The following is a 21,808-nucleotide window of genomic DNA, read 5'->3' on the forward strand; positions in this document are numbered from 1 at the left end:
GCTCCTGCCCTGGCCCACACTAACCTGAGAATGTGGGCAGCTGCTGCTCCTCAGGATGACTGGTGGGTGGGCATCCTTGCTACTGGGAACAGTACACTGAGGGGCGTCCTCTGTGGTCTGCTGGGAGGGCTTTCCTAGGAGCTGTCCAAGGAAGCTGCCGTCAAGGCAGGTATGAGACTCTCCCATATTTGACATCTTGAGTTCCTCACCTGTGCAATGAGCAGGAGATTCTGAGTCTGGAAGGCTCTGCAGAGGTTGCTATGTGATTCAGGCCTAGAGAAGCAGACAGCCAGGAGGATGAGCCTGTTCCCTGAGCTGCTGTGAGAGATCAGGCTGAGTACGCCCTCTGTTCTCTGCGAAGATGAGCATCTCTGCTCAGGGCAATGAGCAGTGAGAGGCCTGCCTTGAGTGTCCAGGGGAACTCGACGTTGAAGGTTTTTGAGGATGTGAGTTGCTTTGCTTAGGTGCCTCTGACTTTATACTCAAATCAGTTTGTAACACCAAGTGACCTGGCTTGCAGAGGAACCCTAGAGTGAATTATTTTGCAATGCAAATAATCAAATGATTTATTTATTTATTTTTACAAAGTTCAGGCTAGTCCCCCACCCTCTGCAGGGCATGGCAGTGTGGCAGAGTAATACCATCCGTAAGTCAAACCCTTATTTATTACTCCCTCCATGTCGGGCACTCTTCTAAGCACTTTATATATACAGCAATTCACTTATTCCCCACACAACTCTATAAGGTAGCTATGTGAGGTATATTGCTATCTCCGTATTTGGCCTTGGATGAATTACTTCTCTGGGCCTTAATTTCCTCATGTATTCATTGAGTGGGATCATTACTACATCACAGAGTTTTTATGAATATTAAATGAGAAAATGCTCATAGCAAGTGCTTAAAGAATGTATACATAATATATATGCATATAATACACACGTGTATAAGTACATATTTAAGTATAAATGTAAATTGGAGGGGCAGCAAGCATCAGAGGAGAGCATGTCCAGGGTTGAAGCTGTTCTGTCTGCAGATGCCCTTCCTAGCAGGACAGATGAGGAGGTGTGAGGAGCCATCATGGTCCCTGGGCAGCTGACTCTGGTGTCCCGGGTTGAAGAGGCCACTACTGCAACTGTGGTGTTGAAGGGGATGGGAGCAGGGATGGTCACTGCCTGGGGATGGCTCTTAGCCTCTTATCCAGAGTGCCCTAACTCCCCACCCTGTAGCTGCTCCTGCTCAGTGCTGTGCCCCCTCACCTGGCCAGTCCAGTGTTGCAGGAGACAGGTAGGGTGACCAGCTACCCAGGCTTACTGGGTACTGATGGATTTCCTGAAATATGGGACTTTCAGTGCTAAAACCATGAACATTCCAAGCAAACCAGATGAATTGGTTTCCTTAGTAAACACTTTTGGGCAGTGGCATGTCATTTGGAACACCTGTCCCTGTGCATGTGGGCTGTCTCCTTCTGCAGTGTTCTCTGTATTTGGCTTCACCCCCCTCCCAGGGCATAGAGTCTTGTGGGCAAAGGCGGCCTTCTCTCCTCCACCCCCACCCTGGGGCTGGGGGCCCTCCCTCCCAGCCTGCTTCCCCCCTTGCTTCCCCGGCTTTGCATCTTGCTCTGTTCTTGGGCACAGTTTGAGAGGAGGCTGGGACTCCCTCCGAGCATAGTTTCCAAGAGTTTCCAAAAGTGGTGGTGTTTTCTTTCGGCTTGCTGTGTGTTTCGTTAGGATAATGAGCTACCTAATGGTTATTAGACTATAATAAAAAGATACCAAAACAAACAGTGCAAGACAAGGATGTCAACATAGGCACCTCTTTGTTAGGCTTGTCACCGACTGCCAATGCTGCCAGCCCACCCTGGACTCTTTCCCTTGGTTAGAACCTCACTCCCCCTCTGCACTGGCATTGGCAATGTATGTACGTATTTATTTATTTTTGAAACAAGGTCTCACTCCTGTTTCCCAGGCTGGAGTGCACTGGCGTGCTTGGCTCACAGCAGCCTTGACTCCCAGGTGCAAGTGATTCTCCCTCCTCAGCCTCCCAGTAGCTGAGATTATAGATGCGCACCACCACGCCTGGCTAATTTGTTTGCTTTTTTTTTTTTTTTTTTTTGTAGAGATGGGGTTTCACCATGTTGTCCAGGCTGGTCTTGAACTCCAAAGCTCAAGCGATCTGCCCGCCTCAGCCTCCCAAAGTGCTGGAATTACAGGCATGAGCCATTGCACCTGGCCTATCTTCATTTAGCTGACCCAGTCAGTCTGGCCTCGGCCCTGCACAGCCGCTGGGCCTTCACTCTTCTGCTCTATTATACTTCTTAATGATTGTCTGTCTGTCCCTGACTCGCATCCCCTAAACTCCTTGGAATAGTTTTTTTTTTTTGTATAAAAAATGTTTATTAGGAAAAATTTTAAACACACACACGTGTGTGCATTACCTAATGAGCTTCCACAATCACAGCTTCAACAATTATCAACGTTGATTCTTTTTCATTTGTCTCCCTTGTATATGTACAAGGTTGACCCTTGAGAGCAACACAAGTTTGAACTTCGAGGGTCCATGTACATGTTGGCAATTTTTCTTCTTTGGGATAGCGTCTGGCTGTCGTCCAGGCTGGAGTGCAGTGGTGCAATCCCAGTTCACTGCAGCCTCAAGCTCCTGGGCTCAAGCAATCCTCCTGCCTTAGCCTCCTGAGTAACTAGGACTACAGGCACGTGCCACCATGCCTCGCTAACTTCATTTTTTCTACAGAGATGGTGTCTTGCTATGTTGCCCAGGCTGGTCTTGAACTTCCATCTTCAGGCAATCCTCCTGCCTGGGCCTCCCACAGTGCTGAGGTTACAAGGAATGAGCCACCATGCCTGGCCTGGATATTTCTTCCATAAATATATTGACTTTTTTGAGACTTGTGACAATTTGGAGAAACCTACATATGAACTGCATAGCCTAGAAATATTGAAAAAATTAAGAAAAAATTAGATATGTCATAAATGCATAAACTATGAGTAGATACTGGCCGGGCGTGGTGGCTCACGCCTGTAATCCCAGCACTTTGGGAGGCTGAGGTGGGTGGATCACGAGGTCACGAGACTGAGACCATCCTGGCTAACACGGTGAAACCCTGTCTCTACTAAAAATGCAAAAAAAAAAAAAAAAAAAAAATTAGTTGGGCGAGGTGGTGGGCGCCTGTAGTCCCAGTTACTTGGAAGGCTGAGGTAGGAGAATGGTGTGAACTCAGGAGGTGGAGGTTGCAGTGAGCCAAGATCGCACCACTGCACTCCAGCCTGGGCAACAGAGTGAGACTCTGTTTCAAAAAAAAATATATATATATATGTATAATATATATTATAATATGTTATAATATATATTTATATATTTATTATATATAATATTTAAGATAGTATATGTTAAATAATATATTAATATATATTAAATAATATAATAATATATTTATATAATGTATTATAAATATATATTTATATTTATTATATATTATAATATATAATATATATGATATATAATTATATATAATACAAATATATATGAGTAGATACTGTTTCATTTATATGTTAATTGAGTCTTCATCTTATCAGTAAGGCCTCTGGTCAACAACAGGATATTAGTAATTAAGTTTGTGGGACTCAAAAGTTACACTTGAAGTTTTGACTGCACACAGGGTGGCACCCCTAACCCCTACATTGGTCAAGATACTTTGTTTCATTTAGTATTTTAAAGTAAATTCTAGACTTCTCTTCTTCAGTAAAGCCTTGCAAACAGAGTTGTGTTTCCCTAACAGATGACCTCCTTCCTTCTTCCTTCCTTCTTTTTTCAAATAATAACCACAGTGCCATCATAACCATACATGAAGTTGAAGTATTCTTAAAGTGAATGCCCATTCCACATTCACATTCCCTTGATTGTCTCAAAAACACCTTTTTTTTTTTTCTTGCTTTTGAAACAGGGTCTCGCTTTGTTGTCCAAGTTGGAATGCAGTGGTGTGATCATGGCTCACTGCAGCCTGGACCTCCTGGGCTCGAGAGCCTTCCATCTCAGCCTTCCGAGTAGCTGGGATCACAGGCACCCGCCACCATGCCTGGCTAATTTTTAAATTTTTTTGTAGAGAGAGTCTCACTTTGTTGCCCAGGCTGGTCTTGAACTCCTGGCTTCAAGTGATCCTCCTGCCTTGGCCTCCTGAAGTGCTGGGATTACAGATGTGAGCCACCATGCCCAGCCTCGAAACCACACTTTTAGAGTCGGGTTTCTTCAAAGCAGGATCCCAGCAAGTTCCAGTGATTAGTTTAGTAGCTCTGCCTCCAGCACTTCTTTTGGCCTCTAACAGCCTTTTCCTTCTCTGTTCGTAACATTTATTTATTGGAGACACAGGACTTCTGTCTTAGAGCTAACTACCCTCGTTCCAGATTTGGCTGCCTACTTCCTCACGGTGCCATTATCACTTGCCTGCATCTTGCAAGGGTCATGTCTCAATTTCCACTGTGGCCCTGGATCCTAGTACAATGCCTTAGCCCAGGAGAGGTGCCCAGTCAAAGGTGAATAAACAGTCACATGAATATTCATAAGGTATCTGGCAATGTATTGAGGGCTTGACCCACATGCCATTGGGCTAGGGGCTACGTTTTCTGTCTGCTTCTACCTTGTGATGTTGGGACTGGTTACTGAGCCAGAAGACTCAGAATACCATGGTCATTACCATCATCCCCTTCTAACCGAGTTCTCCCATTTTCTTTTTCTTTTTTTTTTTGAGACAGAGTCTCGCTCTGTCTCCCAGGCTGGAGTACAGCCCCGTGTCTCGGCTCACTGCAACCTTTGCCTCCCGGGTCAAGCCATTCTTCCGCCTCAGCCTCCCAAGTAGTTGGGACTGCAGGTGCCTGCCACCAAGCCCGGCTAATTTTTTGTAGTTTTAGTAGAGATGGGGTTTCACCATGTTGGCCAGGATGGTCTCGGTCTCCCGACTTCGTGATCCACCTGCCTTAGGCCTCCCAAAGTGCTGGGATTACAGGAGTGAGCCACCGTGCCTGGCCAGTACTCTCATTTTCTAAGAGATGATAAGTTAATTTTTTAAATTATTTTTTCCCTTTTTTTTTCTCTTTCCTCCTCTTCTCCTGTGCCCCACTTCCTACTTAGCTCTTTAGAAATGCAGTTATAACCTTTTGCCTTTGCTTCACCAGATACTGCCTGGAGAGCAAGCTTATCCAACTGTGTGCTTACTTAAAAGCTCAAGAGTGGAAACCTTTGCCACCAGGCGTTTGCCTTGAGAGACAAAAGTCAATTTACAACCAAAAGTATGCCTGCTACAAAACTCTTTCATCTGGAGAGCACCAGAGACAAGGCCACTTTACAGCCTAATTCTGCCTGCGATGGCACCAACTTGACCACTTCCGGTAAGGCAGCCTGGTAGATAAGGCACATATTGATAAGGCACCGGAAGTTACGCAGACCCCCACCTGCTTGTTTCCTCCCCTGCATGCCACTCATGCAAAATCCCTTTCTAAACACCTGTTTTCTCTTCCAAAAGAGAAGCGGTACCCTTAAGGAGGAAGCCTGTGTTTCTTCCCCTAAGCTAGCTTCGGAATAAAGTCACTTTCTTTATAGCAGATCCCAGGAGTAGCTGAACTTGCAACCCAGCTACACTCTCCTTCCCGCTCACGCCAAGGCAGGGGAATGAACAAATAGGAACCTTCGGGGTAACTTCGGAGGAGGCGACTGCCCTGGGCAGGAGTTTCCACAGGACCCTGGGCATCTCTTGCCAATGCCAGTGCAGAGGGGGAGTGAGGTTCTAACCAAGGGAAAGAGTCCAGGGTGGGCTGGCAGCATTGGCAGTCGGTGACAAGCCTAACAAAGAGGTGCCTATGTTGACATCCTTGTCTTGCACTGTTTGTTTTGGTATCTTTTTATTATAGTCTAATAACCATTAGGTAACTCATTATCCTAACCAAGCACACAGCAAGCCGAAAGAAAACACCACCACTTTTGGAAACTATTGGAAACTATGCTCAGAGTGGGTCCCAGCCCCCTCTCAAATTGCGCCCAAGAACAGAGCAAGATGCAAAGCCAGGGGAAGTAAGGGGGAAGCAGGCTGGGAGGGAGGGGCTCCAGCCCCAGGGTCGGGGTGGAGGAGAGGACGCCCCCTTTGCCCACAAGACTCTAGGCTCCTTCCAAGGATGGCAAGAAGCCTCTTCCCCCCAACCTTTTTTTTTTACCCAGGGCCCAGGAAAGTTATGCAAAGCAATTACTCAACTTTGGCAGCCCAGGGAGGAGCCACCATCTTCTACCTGCTCCACCTCCCACTACGTTTGTCTTTGCCTCCTTTCCCTTCCCATCAGGGCTCATGACCAAGGAGATGGAATTCTGTGACCCTAAGTCTCTGCTAGTCTGGTCCTCTTGGCTCTTTTGAGAGACCGAAATACAGGTGACTCTGGCTGGGCTCCGGCAGCTAGCTGTCTTGAGGCTACACAGCATCTAAGGCGTTATCCTTAACCTCTGGCTCCCTCCGGCTTTGCTTTTTCTCTCTCTTCTTGTCTCTTCTAAAGGTTCTCCTTGTTCCTGTCTCTCTTCCTTCTGTCTACTGCAGCCTCACACACCAGACAATTCTCAAGATGTCCTTGTGGGGAGCCTCCAGGGGCTCTTCTCTTTCTCGGTGCATATAATTCAGCAGTAATGTGAGAGACAGCAGCCCGCTGGGCTCTGCGCGGGGAGCCTGGAGCGCTAAAGCGAGGGGAATTGTGTATGGGGAGGTGGGGACGGGGAGGTGGGGACTTGAAGAATGAAGGGACTGGTGGAGTTTACAAGAAGTAGGAGTGGGAGTGGCGGAGGAAGGAGCATCTTTCTTGGGCAATCGTTATCTGCTGGTACCTCCCCCTCCTCAGGGGGCGTCAGTTCCAGGAAGGAGCCGGGGCTGGGTGGGACGCGGCGCCCTGGCGCGGGGCTGTGGCTGAGGGCGGAGGGGGCCTCCTCTTGGGGTGCGTCTGCCACCTAGTGGTGAAGATGAAGCAGTGCTGCTATCTGAAGTCGACTTCAATTACTCCTTCGCTATTTGTCTCTGGCCTGGTAATTCACAGTGGACTGGAAATTAGAAAATCGAATCTCACGCATTGCTAATAAATACTATCTCACAGCAATATTCACTGCAATTTCAAAATGCCAAATAATTAAGACCTACTAGCTTTTAAATAATTTAAAAGACTCAAGTAGTCATGTATGCATCTTACCATCAAATATTGATCATATAGATTATATGACAGACACTGTTTTAGGTTGGGCATTGGAAATAAAAAGAGCTATACAATTTATGTGCAAAGACAGGCAACTGAATAAACAATTCCAATCCAGAAGGAAAAACTGTTCAATACAGCCATGTCGGCGCTGTGCAATTGAGAATACAAAGGAGAGGCTTGGCAACACGGAGAAACCTTCTCTCTACAGAAAACAAACAAACAAACAAACAAACAAACAAAACCCCCCTCAAAATTAGCCAGGCATGGTGGTGCGCATGTGTAGTCCCAGCTACTTGAAGGGCTAAGGTGGGAGAATACTCTAAGCCCAGGAGGTCGAGGCTGCAGTGAGACGAGATGGCACCACTGCACCCCAGCCTGAGTGACAGAGCAAGAACTTGTCTAAAAAAAAGAAAACACAAAGGAGGATTGGCATAGGGTGGTGATGGGAGACGCTTCCTCAAAAAGGTAATGGTTAGTCTCAGCACTTTGGGAGGTTGAGGTGGGCGAATCAATTGAGCTCAGGAGTTCGAGACCAGCCTGGCCAACATGGAGAAATCCCATCTCTACAAAAAAATCCAAAAATTAGCCGGGTGCGGTGGCACACACCTGTAGTCCTAGCTACTTGGGAAGTTGAGGCAGGAGAATCACTTGAACCCAGGAGGCAAAGGTTGCAGTGAGCAGACATCCCACCACTGCACTCCAGCCTGAGCAATGAGAACGAAACCCTGTCTCAATCAATCAATCAATCAATCAAGTGAAGGTTGATGGTTAGGATGAGCCTTGAAGGACATATAGGAGCCAAAGAAAAGTGATGGAGGTAACAGGTGGTGGTGATGGTGATAGAAGTAGAGGTGATGATGGAGATGAAGGTGGTGGTGGAAATGGAAGTGATGGTGGAGATGTTGGTGCTGGTGGTGGTGGTGGAGATGGAAGTGGTACTGGTGGTGGAAGAGGAGGTATTGGTGGAGATGGTGGTGGTGGAAATGGAGATGATGGTGGAAATGGAGGTGGTGATGGCAGTGGAAGAGTGGATTTGATGGTGAAGAGGGTGGTGGTGATGGAAATGGAAGTAAAGGTGGAGATGGAGGTGGTGGTGGTGGTGGTGGTGGTGGTGGTGAAAGTGGAGGTGATAGTGGTGGTGGAAATGAAGATGATGGTGGAGATGGAGGTGATGGTGGTGGTGGAAATAGAGGTGATGGTGGTGGAGGTCGTGGAGGCAGTAAAGTTAAAGGCTGGAGGCCATGCAGGCTGTGGTGGTGAAAGTAGAGCTGATAGAGGTAGAAGTGGTTGCAGTGATGATGAAGGCAGTGATGATGAGGAGAGTCATGATTGTGGTGGTAGTTGTAGTGTTGGTGAGTGTGCTGATGATAGCACTGTTGTTGCTGGATGTATTAGCTTTGGTTTTGGTGATAGTGATGAATGTGGATGGTATTGGTAGAGGTGGGTGTGTTGGTGGTGGTGATGGTGGTCATGGTGGTACTGGTAGTGGTCTGATCTTCAAGTCAACCATAGCTGCTGCTACTACACAGGTCACTGCTTAGCCTCCGCTGGTTCCCATCTTTATGGCTTTTCCAGTGTTGGAGACTCTCATCTCTATTTCTACCCATTTTTGGTCCTCAGAAATCCTTCTACTGCTTCCATACTGCCTCAGGGCACAAAGAATTGCTGAGCAGCCATTGGAAGTGATATTTCTCTAGAGATATAAACAGTTCCCTCTCGTTAGGATCTGGTCATTTCCCTGCTTCTTTTCTGGAACTCCACTTGGAGAAGAAATGTGTTCTTCTTTGCTGTACTTTTTCCAAGATGCAACTGAGTTATTCATCCATATGGGCCTCAGGCCAGGCCTGAGTGGGTTGCAGGGCCCCTGTCTTGGGAAAACACCAATGTCTGTGTTTTCTTCTTACCCTTTGTTATGTGTTAAGCATGCCCCACCCCCAAATTCATATGTTGAAGCTGTTGTAACCCCCAATGTGATTGTATTTCTTAAAGAGGTAATTAAGGTTAAGTAAGATTATAAGGGCCTTAATCCAGTAGGATGGGTGTCCTTAGGTGAACAAGAGGCACTAGGAGCATGCCTACACAGAGGAAAGCCATGTGAGAACACAGGGATAAGATTGCTGACTGCAAGCTAAGGAGAAGAACTTAGGAGAAACCAATCCTACCGGCACCTTGATTTTGGACTTCCAGCCTCCAGAACTGTGAGAAAATAAATTTCTGTTGTTTAAATCGCCCAGCCTGTGGTATTTTGTTATGATGACCCAAGCAAAATAATGCATACCATGATTCTCTTCCATTCTCTCAACTCAGGACATCCTTTCCCAGTGTCGGGGTGGTGGAGGGGAATGACGTGGATGATGGTGGAGAGAAGGCCTTTCTGTTGTTAAGAGTTTTTTTCTTTCTATCATCCATGTGACATGCTCTTTCATTCTTTTTAGTGGCTGGGCCAGTCCACCATGGCTTTTCAGGAGGCAGGGCCCAAGTACATCTTTGGATTCAACGAGGGTGGTTCTAACGAAGAATACCAGTGAACCCACCCTGTGGAAGGGTCCTCATCGGTAGAGGTTATATTCCAATTACTTATGATCATTTTTGATCTGAGGTGAACACAGAATTCCCTCTTTGGAGTATTGTGGGCATTATAATTGCAAAAGGGAATAATATTAGGCTCCTTCAAAAAAACAAAGTGGTGGACCAGCATCTTAGCTGTGGAAAGAGCTCAGACCTTCATAACGTTTCAAAGTAACATGGGTGTGAGGGACAGTCGATGACCACAGAAGGAGCTTGGCCAAGGAAAAAGAGACATATAGTGTCAGACAAAGCTCAGAAAATTGCAGAGAATTAGACTGGGAGGCAGATCATCTCAGCCTGGAGCTAGCTTACTTTTGTACTTCTTGCATGAGACAATCCACATTCTTACTGTTTAAGCTGCTCAAAAGGGTGTTTCTGTAACTTGCAGTGGAAAGAAATATGTCCAGAATCTCTCAAAACCTTGAATACCACAGTGCATTGGCAGGGCAGGCTTTATATGGCCACAAACAACAATACTGGAATATTCTATTCACTCATTCCCTCATGTCATGGTTTCCTACTTGTAAGCACCATGGATAAGTCCCTTTCTGCTGTTTCTCCCCAAAATGAGGATATGCATCATGATTTCTTGAAGATTCCACCATTAGTCATAGATGAGCCTGACAAATTGTACAAATTAGAAGTTAGTGAGGCACCTTCACTGGACCTCTGCTGTATCTCTAAGTATATGTTGGGATGGGGAAGGGTGAGTGAATAATTACAATTAATAAGAATTAATAAGAACAAGTTCCTTTCAGTCCGAGTGGCATTTAAGAAAGGCTATGAATTCTTCCCTGATCAGTCCAGAAAGGCTTCCCTGGAGCTGTGGCTATTGAGTGATCTTCGTTGTAACACAGCTTTCCTAAAGTCAGATTCATTGAGAAAAGCGCTACCTTTAAGTCCAATCCAAGGGATAAATAGTTCATCAAATATAAGTTTATTTGTCTACATGCTTCCTTCCCTTCTAGTCAGTTTAGCTTCTCCAGGGCAAGAGGTTCAGCCCCTGCCTCCCTGTTTGTAGCACATGAATTCATTCAAGAAATGTTTCCCTACTACCAGGCTCCAGGATTCTTCTGTTGCATGGAAAATCAGAGATACATAGTCTCTGCTCTTACCAAGCATTCAGACAGTGAGAAAGCTAAGCATTAAATAGGTCGTTATGACAGTAATTACTCAATAGTGATTAGAAAGAAGAGGTACAGGAGCTATAAGACTATACCATGGGAGGACTTGACCTAGTTCATGGAGTATATGGAGGCATCCCAGAGCAGGGACCATTTCAATAGAGACCTACAAGCTAAGGTCTTGGCATTTGGTATCCCGTTAGCAGGGGGAGGCTCTGAGCCTGGTTAAGACTGACTTAGGAGGGGTACTTGGCAGGAGGTCAGAAAGCCAGGCAGGAGTGGCTCAGATAAAACTGGAATCATCAGCAGGGGCCAGAGCTTGCTGCGCCTTATAGGCTGTGATCAGCCATAATAGAGTCTTTGTAAATGTTAGCTTCCATGTATGAATGAATGAAATACCAGAGACGTGTCCTTCTTTAGGTGCCCTTAGGTAGCCTTATGTAGGTTTCAGGATAACAGTACAGTGGTGAAAATGTCCAAGCAAGGGTGAAGGAAGAAATATGTCTAGGTAAGCCAAGGAGGAGATAGGGATGGACATGGGCAGATTGCACACTTCTTGATGGAGCAGGGACACCCCAGGGTGGAGATAGCCCGAGTTAGATATTAGTGTTTGGTGCCTATGGCAGTGATAATGAGGTAGGATCAGGCCTGCAATTCACCTCCTTCTCCCCCAAGATCCAATTCCCCTCCTCACTTTCTTAAGATACCAACATGATCTCCTGAGGGCAGGGTCTAGGGACTCTGATCATGCTGCCCACTTTAGAGTGCCTTGAACAGTCTCAGAGACAGAACTCCCTCTGTGCACCAGCCAGGAGGTGCCGTATATACTTGTCCATGGACTATTCCTGAGACTAAGACTTCTAGGGTTCACCTGCAATCTCTCTTTCTTTCTAACAGTGGCAGTTTTAGCAGGGGGTGGGGGTGGGGTGGCAGAAGTATTTCTATATTTGGTAGAACAGTCTAGGCTAAGATAAGAAAAGGATTCCAGTTCAAGACCAGCCTGGCCAACATGGGGAAACCCTGTCTCTACTAAAAACACAAAAATAAGCCAGGCGTGGTGATGCTTGCCTGTAATCCCAGCTACTTGGGAGGCTGAGGCAGGAGAATCGCTTGAACCTGGGAGGCGGAGGTTGCAGTGAGCCAAGATCACGCCACTGCACTCCAGCCTGGGTGACAGAGCAAGACTCCATCTCAGAAAAAAAAAAAAAAAAAAAAAGAAAACAAAAGGATTTCAATATTTCAGTAGCTTAACATAATAGAAATTTATTTCATGCTCTTATAGTAACCTTTGGCATGTCTTCACCTTGTCAAGGCAGCTCTTTTCTACTGGATTACTCAGGGACCCAGGCTCCTTCCATCTGTGGCTCTGCTGTCTCCTAGGGCCTTGTCATTTATTGTCTACATTGAGCTGGCAGAAACAGAAAAGTTGAGTTGGAAGGGGAAATGTTTGGAGGAGCATATGCAGGTCTTTTTGGCCAAGCCTACAAGTGGTATATATCACTTTTTTTTCATACTCCATTTGAGAGCACTTAGTCACATGACCACACTTACCTGAAAGGAAAGAGTGGAAATATAGTCTAGCTATGTGCTCAAAGAATTACAATTAATAATAGATTTTTGTGGATAAGTAGATTTTTGTGGAAAACTAGTAGTCTCTGCCACATTGATGACCAAAATTAATATTTCACACTCTCCCTTTGTATTAGTGATCTAAGGCTGTGTAACAAAGTATCCCCCAAATTAGCAGATTAGCACAAGAAACATTTGTTACCTCACATTGTTTCCATGCGTCAAAAATTTGGGAACAGCTTAGCTGATGTTTTCAGCTCAGGGTCACTCATGAAGTTGTGGTCAAGACTTTGACCTGGTCTCCGACTCATCTGAAGGCTTGACTGAGGCTGTGGACTTGTTTCCAAGGTGGCTCATTCCTAGCTTCAGTGGGTCAGGGACGTTCATGTGGGTTGTTGGCAGGGGGTCTGAGTTCCTCCATGTATGAACGTCTCCACAGGGCTGCTTGCCTGGCCTCACAACATGGCAACTTGCTTCCCTAGAATGAGTGATCCTAGAAAGAGGTCACAGTATCACTTATCATTTAATCTCGGAAGTCACACACCATCATTTCTGCCACATTCTGTGTATTAGAAGCAAGTCACTAAATACAGTATGCACTCAAGGGGAGAAAACTTCTCAGAAGGTGGTTTATCCAAGTGGAAACATTTAAAAATTACCACGTTCTTAAAGAAGGATGTGGTTTTGGACGTAGTTCAGGAAAATGAAATACCAGGAGAAGATGCAGTTGGGGCTTCCAGGAGCACCTCCTAAATGCCTGGCTTGTTTTTCCTTTACACCTTCTGCTTTCTTAATGTCTGGACTGTGAGTGCCACTTTTATTGCTACAGTGGCCCTCTGAGGACAATAAAGAAGTCTTGTGGGTGGAACTGAGCAGTAAAAAGAGTAAAACCAGTAATAAAAGGAACTTGGAGCATTGAGGATATTGTGGGAGCCGCCAGGACAGCCCAGGACCTTCTACTTCTGAACTAAATGATTAAAAAAAAAATCATTATCTGATTTAAGCCACTGCATGTTTTTTTGGGGGAAGGGGAGGATTTCTGTCACCTATAACCAAATTCTACTTACAAACAAATATAACCAATTCCTAATTAATGTATCTGCTATGTGTCAGACAGTCCTAGGCACTGGGGAAAGAAATTTATATGAAAATGTCACTATCCTCAAATGCAACACAGATACATGTCGGGTAGCACAAAACAGAAAAGGGACATCTCACACAAAACAAGCAGCACTCAAGGTTGTAGAAGAAACTCACCAAATAGAATAAAAGCCCCATGGAACAGTGATTTTGGCCTATGATGTTTGTTCCTTTACCTCCTGTACTTAGCACAGAATCAAAGACATTCACATACTATGTATTCAATACATAAAATGGAAATGGAGTATATCTTCAAATTAAAATAATATGTCTTCTGTAGGGAGAGAATGATGATGAAGGACTTCCCGGATTTCTAGTTGGGTTGGAGGACAAAGCCAGTTGGGTAGGACACTTAGGCACTGGGCTCACATGGGGAGCCTCAGCAGATGGAGGCAAGCTGTGGGCACATCTTTGCAATCGCTTTCAGAGCACACAGGGCTTATTGTGGCATTGATTACTGGAGGCTCTGGGTGTTCAATTTGGCTTGAAAATGCCTCTCCCGAAAGTCAGAATAACAATTAAGGAAAGCGTGGTGAGAGTACTAACCCATTTAATTAATGAGGTCATTTGTTTTGCTGAGAATCTTACTGAGGCCTAGGAGGAGGACTTGCTGCCGTGGATTACAACCCCAAAGGAAGGACATTTTTTTCTGTTTAGCCCTTAAAATCCAAATCCCATCCTGCAACGCCAGTCACTGGTTTTAATTGACATTCAGTTGTCCTTTCACACTAATTTCTCTGTGGACCTGTTTGATTTAAGCGGTCCTCCCTAGTGAGGTTCTCAAAATGGATTAGACAATTTCAGCCAGTGTTTGCAGTGCACTGCACTCCTGTCCAAAGAATAACAACGAAATTAAATGGCTACAATGTCCTGCTTTTTTCCCTCTAAAGTAACAGAGGACGCAATCCTGGAACCTGTCTCCAGCATTCGCCAAGCCAGTGACTTTCACACACTCTTATCTGTTTACATCCAGTTCAGAAAGATGACTTCGGTAACAGACCTGTGCCAGAGCTCTGCAAACTTCACTAGGGCCTACAAAAGTAATTGTGGCTTTATAAAAAACTCTCCAAAGCTCAGAAAGAAAATATTAACAAAATATTTTCCAAAGTAACATTAAGTCATTGAGTCCACTAAAATTCAGTGCATGGTTATATTGTCATATATAAATTATGTCCAATGTGGGCATATTTTGATTGTTACGTTTAATACGCTGTGAGGTTGAGTGTCTCCAAATATGAAGATAATTTGTGACTTTGAAAGCTCTAAAATGACCTTGAGTCTACTTGCTTCTTGAAATCTAGGTGAGGTTATTCTTTGAACTTCCTATGGAAGTTCAAAGCCCTCCCTGTGATTTCTGCAATTTGCTGTGTTTCTGCTTGGGCAGGGCTTATAATCACGTGGAGAGGACACTAAGACAAAAATGGCTGGGCTGGGCCCTCATCAATTCTGATTCAGCAGGTCTGTGGGGAGGCCCAGAATATGCATTTCTCACAAGCTCTTCGGTGATGCTGATGCCACTGATCTTGGATCACACTTGTGTAATAGTGGTTCTCAAGCTGTCTTGGTCCATTTGTGTTGCTACGAAGGAATATCTGAGGCTAAATCATTTATAAAGAAAAGAGGCTTATTTGGCTGATGGTTTTGCAGACTGTATAAAAGTCTTGGTGCCAGCATCTGCATCTGCGGAGGGCCTCAGGCTGCTTCTACTTACTGTGGAAGGGGAAGGGGAGCCAGCATGTGTAGAGATCATATGGTGAGAAAGGAAGCAAGAGAGAGATGAGGGAGGTGCCAGGTTCTTTTTTAACAGTCAGCTCTATAGAGTGAGAACTACTCATTTTCACCAAGACTGCACCAAACCCTTTATGAGGAATCTATCTCCATGACCCAAACACTTCCCATTAGTCCCCATCACCAACATTGGGTTCAAATTTCAACATGAGGTTTGGAGGGTCCAATATCCAAGCTCTATATACCTTAAAACTTAGCCTCAGAATCACCTAGAGAGCTTAACAAAACACAGACTGCTGCCTCTCATCCCAGAGTTTCTGATTCAAGAGGTCTGGGGTAGGGCCCCCAGATTTTCATTTCTAACAAGTTCTCAGGTGATGCTGCTGCTGCTGGTCCCAGAACCAAACTTTGAGTAACGTGTCTTCAGAGGACCCTCCTTTGATCCTCCTTCAGCTTTGCCCTTCCCTATAGGGGAGTCTTGGGACTAAGGGACCATCCTCTTCCCCACTAGACCCTACTCTGGGTACTTGAGATCCTTGTACAACTAGCCTTGAGCCCACTTCCAGGGCCTGCATGGGGACTACTCATAGGAGATGGGAGAGGAGTGGATGGAGTTGGATGTACAGACTGGGATGTCCACATACCATGTGAGGCCCTTGTAGTTCAGGATGGAGCCAAGGTTGAGAAGAATGGGGGATGGAACCAGGGCCCAAACATTCCTGTGCAGGCAGCATCAAATCTCCCATTTAGGACCATCCTGACCAAAGACGAGAAACCTGACAATTAGGAACATAGGTTCTCAAGTCACGCATACTTCCATTCGATCCGTGACTCTGAACTCTTTCCTGAGTGACCTCAGGTAAGTTATTAAACCTCTACGAACTTAGCCTCTGCATCTGTAAAACTGGAATAATACCAAATACCTACCTCATTGGTCTTTTGGCAAGAGTTAATGCAGTAAAGTGTATAAGGCCTTGAGCATGAGCCTTGGAATGTCGTAAATGGTTGATATTATTGCTCTTGCTGTTGTTATTTTCAGTTGCTGCTTTATTAAGTCCTGTGGTGGGGGAAGCGCCTGTTATTCGTCACTGTCTTCTTCTTGCCTCGTGCCAGAGAAATCCAGGCACCTTCTGAGCAGGCTTTAGGCTCCTGCTGCTCTCCTCTGGCTGCTCTTTGCTCCGTCCTGCTCACAGCCCTAAGTCCTGTATTGCAGGCTATGAATAAAGGATGCTAGAGTTTAGAAGATACCATGTCTTTTTTTGTAAATGGCTAATGCGAATGAGAAACTTCATAGAAAATAGTACTTTTTTTGCTTCTGTAATTAGAAGGTTCATGAAGCTATCTGCAGTCTAGATAATGACATTTATGGAAAATAGTGCACCCAATGATTTGACCCTTGCTCCTGTTTTTCAAGGGTTTAATTTATGTTTTCTTTGCTTTGTGACTGCTTTAGATACAGTGATGAAATATGAGTGTTTTTGTGAGGGCTTAGGCAGCCCCCATGGATGCCGGAGTGTGGGCCTGTGTGAATGAGTGCCTCTCCTCATGTATATATGAGAATTCCAACCTCCAGCAGCAGCAATAATAACCTAACTTGTACTTTCACCAGGCTTTCCACAGGGCCATCCAGTCGTACTTTCTACAGTGATGAAAGTATCCTTTCTCTGTGTTGTCCAAAATGCAGCCACTAGCCACATGTGGCTATGAGCACTTGGAAGGTGACCAAAGGGACCGTAGGTGAAAATTGAATTCTAAATTTTGTTTACTTTTCATTAATTATTTAAACAGTCACTTAGCATTAGTAGCTACCATGTCGGGCAACGTGGATTAAGAAGGTGCTTGCAGACTTGATCTTTGCTACTTCTCTGAGAGAGGAATGGAGAAATGTATCATCTTATTGATGATGAAACTTTGGAGTGGAAAGATGGTGTGACTGGTTTAAGATCACAGTGCAGTGATCACACCTGGGTATGGGCAGGTGGTCATCCACCCCATCACCACAGGTAACCTGCTTCTTCAGAGCCTGAGAAAGTCTAATTAATACCTGAACTACTAAGAAAAAGGCAAACACTTCAATAGAAAAAAAATGAGAGGATAAAAAAGTAACATTCAAAAATTCAGAAGCATTTTTACATACTAGGAGTAGTCAATTAGAAAATACAGGCTTTCGATATGAAGAAAAGCTGTGAAACTGTCCAGAAAGCCACAAAGGAAGATGTGAATAAACAGAGACACATTGTGTTCCTGGTGGGAAGTCCCAATGGTCAGTTCTACACAGAGTAATTTATAACTATAAAGCAATTCCCTTAAGATATTTAGGGATATTTCATGGAGTTTTTCAAACTGAAGAAAAAAATGCACCTGAAATAGAAAATGTAAGAGAATAGCACAGACATTTAAAAATACAAATCAGAAGCTTGAAGGGGCAGGGAAACACATGGCAAAGTTATAATAACTGAAACAATATGGGGATGGTGTGTAAATAGCTTGAAGGACAAATGTAACAGAGCAGAGAGTCCAGAACGAACTCATGTATGTGTGGGAACTAGGATGTGATAACAGCAATGCCTCAGGCCAGTGGGAAAAGATGGCAGTTCTGTCCTGCACTGTGATTTATAGCGAAAAATTCGAAACAAATGTCCCACAATAGAAAATTAATAAAATATCTTTTAAGACTATGTATTCACTAAATGACAAAATAAACCATTTTAAAATGATGATGTTACTGAGTGACAAAATGATGAACGTTATTTATAGAGATGTACGTGATATACTGTTAAGTGAACACAAAAACACAGTTTACGAAACTGTAAAAAGGGCTGGCTGTGGTGGCTCATGCCTGTAATCCCAGCACATTGGGAGGCCAAGCGGGGGCAGATCACCTGAGGTCAGGAGTTCAAGGCCAGCCTGGCAACATGGCGAAACTCTATCTCTACTGAAAAAACAAAACAAAACAAGACAAAAAAATGTAATCCCAGCTACTCCAGAGGCTGAGGCAGGAGAATCGCTTGAACCTGGGGCAGAGGTTGCAGTGAGCCGAGATCATGCCACTGTACTCCAGCCTGGGCGACAGAGTGACTCCATCTCAAAAAACAAAACAGTGAAAAGCATCGTGTGATCCATGTTTGCTAAGTACGTTCACATATATGGATACTTCTACTTGTGAAAGTCACAAATATACATGTCTATCCTGATCCAACCTTTAAACTTTATTTTTATATTTTTGTTTTTAAAAGTATGGAATGCTTCACAAGTTTTTTGTTATCCGTGCACCGACGCCATGCTAATCTTCTCTGTATCGTTCCAATTTCAGTATATGTGCTGCCAAGGTGAGTACATGACTTAATTTTTTAGACCAATCTTAACTGAGGTACTACGCAATCAGTAGCTTAAGCCTCTACTTGGTTGGGTTAAGCGTTAAGCCATACCTCCCAATCTTGGCTTCAGTGGTCTATGCCTCATGGCTGGGATCCTATGTGGCTTCCTGAGTTGCCTTTGAAGTTGACCACATTCCCAACCATGTGGGCTTAGGAAACAGCCCTGGGGGTATATTTTTCTCTAGATCATAACTCTTCCTCGTGATCTTTCTTTTTTCCTTGTCCATTACACCAGGTCCTTCCCTGTTTGGTCTAGCAAGCAGAGATCAGGGAAGTATCACATCTAAATAGATTCCACTAACATTCCAAGGGAAACGGAGTGGCTCTTTCTGAAAAATAAGAACATGCAAAACTCTAGAAAGGCCACGGGAACAAAAAATGTTTTCTCTAAAAACCTTGAGTCCGCATCCTCCACTCTTAAGTGGGGAGCCCAGAACAATCTTCCCAATCTCTTATTCATTTTCCTTTTTTTTTTTTTTTTGGTGATGGAGTTTCGTTCTTGTTGCCCAGGCTGGAGTGCAATGGCATGATCTCAGCTGGCCTCAGTCTCCACCTCCTGGGTTCAAGAGATTCTCCTGTCTTAGTCTCCTGAGTAGCTGGGATTACGGGCATCCGCTACCATGCCCAGCTAATTTTTTGTACTTTTAGTACAGATGGGTTTGACTGTGTTGGCCAGGCTGGTCTCGAACTCCTGATCTCGAGTAATCTACTGGCCTTGGCCTCCCAGAGTGCTGGGATTACAGGCATGAGCCACCGTGCCTGGCCTCTTATTCACTCTTTATATTCTCCCAATAACTTTTGGACTTAAGGAGGAAAGTGTGTTGTTTTAACACCGTGCTTGGCATATTCAGCTTCATATTCACAGCCAGTGCTCATCTGGGCCAGGTCTCCCATAGCTAGCTCATTTTAGTGTATCCAGATCATGGCAGTTTACCAGGACACATCACTTCTTCTCCCACCCACCCTCCTACCCATTCCTGCCTCTGTTTCAGAGGGACACATGGTGGTAGAGCCCTGATACTGCTGGATATATCTAGAATGAATTTTTAAAACAAACTGCTTCTGAAGAGTCTCCCAGCCTGGTGGCTGAGTGAGTGAGAATTAAGTGTCAGTGAAGGAACTAAATTACCACCTACTGCTTCATCCATATAATTAAGTTAATAATTAAAACATGACTAGCAGGGGCTTCATCCACCAGGAATCATAATATGCTGCTTTTTTAGACCCTTGTCACAAAATATGAAAACCACATCGGTAATTGTTATCAGAACTGCTTAGCAACCTCGGCTTTAATTGTCAGCCAGCTTATCAGAACATGCAGTTAATTATCGTGTCTCATACCTAGAATGTTGGGCATGTGAAAGAGTCCCGGAGATGGATCTTCCCTGCGGTGAAATGGAGTCAGATGGATCACCTGCAGGGGGGTTCACCCTGGGAGAGTATTTCAGAATTTGCCTGCTTCTTCCTGGAACCAGCCTTTGTTAGAATGCATGATTCCATGATGAAAACTTGCAGATTTTCCATGGAGGAGAAGACTCCTTCCTGATCATATGTTCATTGTTACGGGACTGTCTATTAATGGTACAATTGCTGAGCCAGCCCAGGTTTCGTATTCTCGTTAGTAACAGGTATTTGGATGCTCATAACAGTTCTAGGGGAAATTTATGAGTGATGACGTAAAATAAAACACTGGATCTGAGAACGAAGAGATGAGTTCTATGGCCAGTTTTTCTGCCACTAGCTGTGGGCCTTTCTTCAAATCTTATCTCACTAAACCTCAGTTTCTTCACCTGTTAAATAGGTAGGAGTGCGATAGCCTGAGCTGGTATGCCTTGGGCTGCTGGCCCATCAGTAAGTGCAAAGAGGTATGGCCATTGGAGGTTTTTTTGTTTTTTTGTTTGACTGTCCTAAATTGTTTCTTAGGTGTGAGTTTTACAAACATTGTTTATATTAGTGGTAACGGTGGAGCCGGAGAGTATTGTGCCTTCTCCAAGTTGCACGACGAGAGAAACACCAACAGTGTAGTGGAACTTACGGCCCTTTCCAAGGCCACAGCTCTTTCAGCCTGCAGCGATCAGCCCATTCATCTCCCTGTGCTTGTGGACTGCTGTGGTGATTCACAGGATGTCAGGATTTCTTCTGACAGCTTTATGGAATGTATCAATGAGGATAACCTCAACAAATTTGTATGAGGAATCTTTACCAACGCAGTGAGAATTCAGGCCTCTTAGAGGCCCACAGTGGCATCCAGCTCACTCCTCTGCAATGAACCCAAGGCTTCAAGCAAACGTTAGCTGGTTAATACCAGGATGGACAGGCTTGCTGTAAGTTGCACCCTTAGGAACTGGGTGTTTTTGGCCACCACGGCGCATGTGAATCCTATATATAACATAACCTGGCTTGGCCTTCTATCCCAGCCCATGCCCCTTGTATCTGACTTGAGGGATGGAAAAGAACCCAGAAGAAAGAGTCACACTAAGCGAATGTTTCAGAAAGAATGGAAATGTTGTCTTTGCCAAACGCTCCTTAGAGGCCAGGAGAAATGACTGAAAGGGTTTTACTGAAACGGGTCCAGTTAAACAACCCATTACGGTATTACAGTTTTTTGCTAACATGTCTATCCACTAGTCTGAAAACTCCTTTAGTCTTCTCGTGCCCTGAAACTTTGCTTGGCCTTGTATCTCTCAGAAGAAAGTGCAGTCTTCTCAGCACACATTGTGGGCTACCCAAACAATTACAAGCCGGAATCCCCAGGACCTGTCCTTAGCCCCTTTTCTTCTGGTGCTCTTGTAAGCTTCCTTGGCCTTGTATCCCTCAGAAGAAGCTGCATTATATCAGACTGCTTCTTCCTCCATGGCTCCTGGGTGTCCTTGTGTGTACCCATCTTGGCTTACTGGATGGCTGCTGCCAGATGGAAAGGCCGTTGGAATTATTAAAATGCAGAAATGCTCTGTACCGACTGGCAAACAGCCACCATCAAAGCCCCTCTTCCTGCACCCCTTGCCGAGTGCCTCCTGACCGCCTTGGCTGCAGGTTTCCTCACCTGGACTCCCATGAGTATCAGCTAAAGTTT

The 21,808-nt window shown here is 44.9% G+C and overlaps 1 non-coding gene and 1 pseudogene across 1 annotated transcript; both read right to left on the reverse strand.

Moving 5' to 3' along the window:
- Positions 1 to 18,589: 18,589 nt before the first annotated feature.
- Positions 18,590 to 18,695, reverse strand: LOC112610421. Its single transcript, XR_003116331.1, has one exon. It is a non-coding gene; the product is annotated as a U6 spliceosomal RNA (small nuclear RNA).
- A 1,985-nt stretch (positions 18,696 to 20,680) lies between these two features.
- Positions 20,681 to 21,323, reverse strand: LOC112610181 (annotated as a pseudogene).
- Between the last annotated feature and the right edge of the window lie 485 nt (positions 21,324 to 21,808).

The sequence above is a fragment of the Theropithecus gelada genome, chromosome 16, assembly GCF_003255815.1.
Source record: "Theropithecus gelada isolate Dixy chromosome 16, Tgel_1.0, whole genome shotgun sequence".
In the NCBI taxonomy this organism is placed as follows: domain Eukaryota; kingdom Metazoa; phylum Chordata; class Mammalia; order Primates; family Cercopithecidae; genus Theropithecus; species Theropithecus gelada.